At 44.4% G+C, this 3,346-nt stretch overlaps 1 non-coding gene across 1 annotated transcript; it reads left to right on the top strand.

Annotated features, from left to right (window-relative positions):
- Positions 1-2,212: 2,212 nt before the first annotated feature.
- Positions 2,213-2,322, top strand: LOC138400440 (small nucleolar RNA SNORA20). Its single transcript, XR_011236323.1, has one exon. It is a non-coding gene; the product is annotated as a small nucleolar RNA SNORA20 (small nucleolar RNA).
- Positions 2,323-3,346: the final 1,024 nt, after the last annotated feature.

The raw sequence follows: 3,346 nt of genomic DNA, 5'->3' as shown, positions 1-3,346 counted from the left end.
TAATATAATTTGGTCCATGTGATGAGTGTGGAAGGAGGTAGAAATGCCCAAAATCACAGATGAGAAAACAGGTGCAGAGAGGTTAAGTGGCTTATCTGAAGTCACCCAGCTAATAAGTCTGAAACTGGAATTCTAGATCGAAAATAAAATGCAGGGTTGCCAAAGACCAAAAGGCTGAATGTCAAACATTTAGGGGGTTGTAAAGAGAATTGGAAGCAGCAAGCTTTGCCCATTTTTTCTGCCAGGTACAAACAGCTGCCACCTGAGCCTGTTCATCCAGGAGGGCTGACCAGCCATCCCTGGTTAGTCAGGGACCAAGGAGTGTCCTGGGATGTGAGACATTCAGTGCTAGAACTGGAAAACTTTTGGCCAAACTGCTGATGAGTAGGTCACCCTCCAGCCAGTGCAACCTTCTTCGGAATGCCTTTCAGGGAGAAAGCAACAGAGTTACCTGTCGGAGCTTTTGCATTCCGTGTGAGCTTCCCTGGGGTGGTCCTAGAGCCTCTGTAGAATTCCGAACCAGCTCTCCAGTCTCTCCTCACTCTTCTTGCTAAGTGGGACCCTGGAGTTGGGAACCAGGAGCAAGGTCACTCTCCCGGCCTCTTTCATTGACGGACCTGTTCTCTGGGCTCCCCTCAGACTCCTGTTGCAGCCCTCTGGGAAACCCAAAGGTGCGCCCCCAGTGGCAGCAACCCCCCCAGCTCCCCTGGAAACTACAGAGCTGTCCTGGGCATACAGGGCCTCGTTTGTCAAAGTCCCTGTGATCTACCCAGCTAATGAGGTCAGAATAGCTACGTCCATAAGGGATACGTTTTCTCAATGGGAGCATATGCCTCAGAAAACACATTGAAAATATTTATCTTTTCTCGGAGTACAGGCAGAGCAATATAGAATACTAGCTTGTAAAAATGCTCTTTGAAGAGCAGAAGAAAAAAAAATCGTAAAGCATAGGAAATGAAAAGGGAATCCTCCCAAACCATGCTGCCAGTTGCCGTCCGGGAGATTCGCTCGTGCCATTTGGAAAGCTTTGTTACAGGCTCAGCTGATAATATGTTTGAAGCAAACACACATGCCTCAGAGATCCTGGGCCTCTCTTGGGCTTGACTGAGGCCTGAGATCCTGGAGACACCTTCCAGTGGGGCCTGTACTGAGCTGCTAACCTCTGACAAACTGCAGAAATCTAAGCCTTGCATAACTAAAAGTGCCCTGATTATACTGGGTTCTTCACAGGAGCTAGGCCATTTAGACTCAACTGCATCTCCAAACCCATCTAGTCCAATGGTTCTCAACCGGGGATGATTTTGCCTCACCCTCCAGGACCTTTGGCAATATCTGGAGACATCCTGGGTTGTTTCCAGTGGTGGGCAATGAAGGGGACCATCGTGTGGGTAGAGGCCAAGGTTGCTGCTAAACATCCTACAGTGCACAGGATGGTCCACAACAAGAATTATGGGCCCAAAAGATTAATGGTGCCCAGGCTGAGAAACTCTTGTTTAGGTACTTCCTTTTGAGACAGAGAACTGGTAGGCACAGCTTCAGGCATTGCTTTAGGCATTGCTTAATTGTGCAGGTGTTGACTAACTGAGGCAGGAAGTCTTGGAGCTTTTCATTTGAGCTACCTGATTAAAATAAGATGAAGGCAGGACAAGTTCCAACTGGTTAGAACCAAGATGGTGGAAAATTTGACTGCTTCTTGACCTTACAGCTTCATTACACACGTCATTACCATAAAAGTTTCTAAGGAAACCTCCCACTCCCATCATGCACCTGATGTCACGACACTTCCTATTTGACTGTATTTAGTCAAAAGCAGGGTGTCATGCTAATGCCAGGAAAACACCATCCCTTTCCAAGAAATGACATGAATATTCCTCCCCTGTTTAGACTATAATTAAGCCGCTGCTTAAATAGAAGGGCAACAGGAACCATGGGGCCAGTTATCTTCTGCAGGGAGAACTAAGCTCTACTCTGTGAAGTAGACTTTCTATAGTCTCTGAATAAGTCTAGATTTCACTTTATACTGTCAACTCACTCCTGAATTCTTTCTTGCATGAAGCCAAGGACCCACTTGTACTTCAAGTGATTCCTAGCACTGGGAGTCACTTTCCTATGTCACTTTTATATCATCACCTCAAATTCACCACAAATAGAATAAATTTCATCATCTTTTTCTAGACCTGTCTCACCTTTTGATACTTTAACTTATGTCAACAGTACCATTATTTTTATGAGCAATGGTAAGCATGGGATAAAATAATATTGGGCCATTGTAAATTGAGATGAAATAACCATTTTCATCTCTTTTGCATTGACTAGACATTGTTTTTGGTTAAAAAAAAAAAGAAATAAATAAAAATTGTACCATCATTTTCCTAGTCCTAGATTAAAAAAATCATAGTTTTTTTTTTTTTAACTCATTTCTCTCCTTCACCTCCCCACCCTCCCCCCACACATATACTAACCCCATCCAATTAGTCACTAAGTCACGTGAATCTGCCTAAGGAGAACACTTTTCACTTATTGTCACTTCAACCTCTACCAAATTAGAGATTTTCATGCCATACCTGAATCATTGCCACAGCCTCTACTTCGCCTTCTAATCTCTCTTTATTTTAACACATGTTGGTCAGGATAAGCTAACTGCTGTAACAAACAATCCCAAACTCTCAGTAACTTAACGCGGTGGATGTTTATTTCTTACTCACATAAAGTCTAACAGGTGGGGAGAGTGAGGAGGCTCTGATCCATACAGTCATTCAGGGATCCCAGCTCCTGGCAACTTGTGGTCCTAGCATCCTACAGGGTTTTGAGTTCTCTGTCAGATCTTCTTCTATCTGGCAGACAGGGAAGGAAATGTGTAGGATCACATTTTATGGGCTACATCTGGACATGGCAGAAATATTTTTTACTGGCATTTAACTGGTCACAGCCTCACCTTGCTCCCAGAGAGACTGGGAAATGTAGTCTAATCACATGCTCAGGAGGGAGAGCAAACTGACTTTGGTGAATTCATGACAGTCTCTGTCACATGTCTTTTCTGCACACTTGTGTCTGATTAATCTTTCTCCAATGCCATTTGATAACATTTGTTCCATGTTTCCATGCTGTTCAGAAACTTTTTAAATGAGTCCCAATTATCTACCCACTAAAGACCCAAACTGTATCTTCAATGAAAAAAAAAGAAAAAAAATCACTCTGTTCTTCCCACCACACGTGCCCTGCAGCCCTAACCCAGACACGGCAGAGGCCCCCCACGCTGCCTCCCACACCCCACCCCGTGACTTTGTCTCTGGCTTTTCCCTGCTCTGAAATCCCTTCCTCTAACTCTATGAACATCTGAACGTGC

Source organism: Eulemur rufifrons, chromosome 19 (assembly GCF_041146395.1).
Source record: "Eulemur rufifrons isolate Redbay chromosome 19, OSU_ERuf_1, whole genome shotgun sequence".
NCBI lineage: Eukaryota > Metazoa > Chordata > Mammalia > Primates > Lemuridae > Eulemur > Eulemur rufifrons.
The sequence above is the reverse complement of the archived record's forward strand: the minus strand, read 5'-3'. Positions and strand labels throughout refer to the sequence as shown.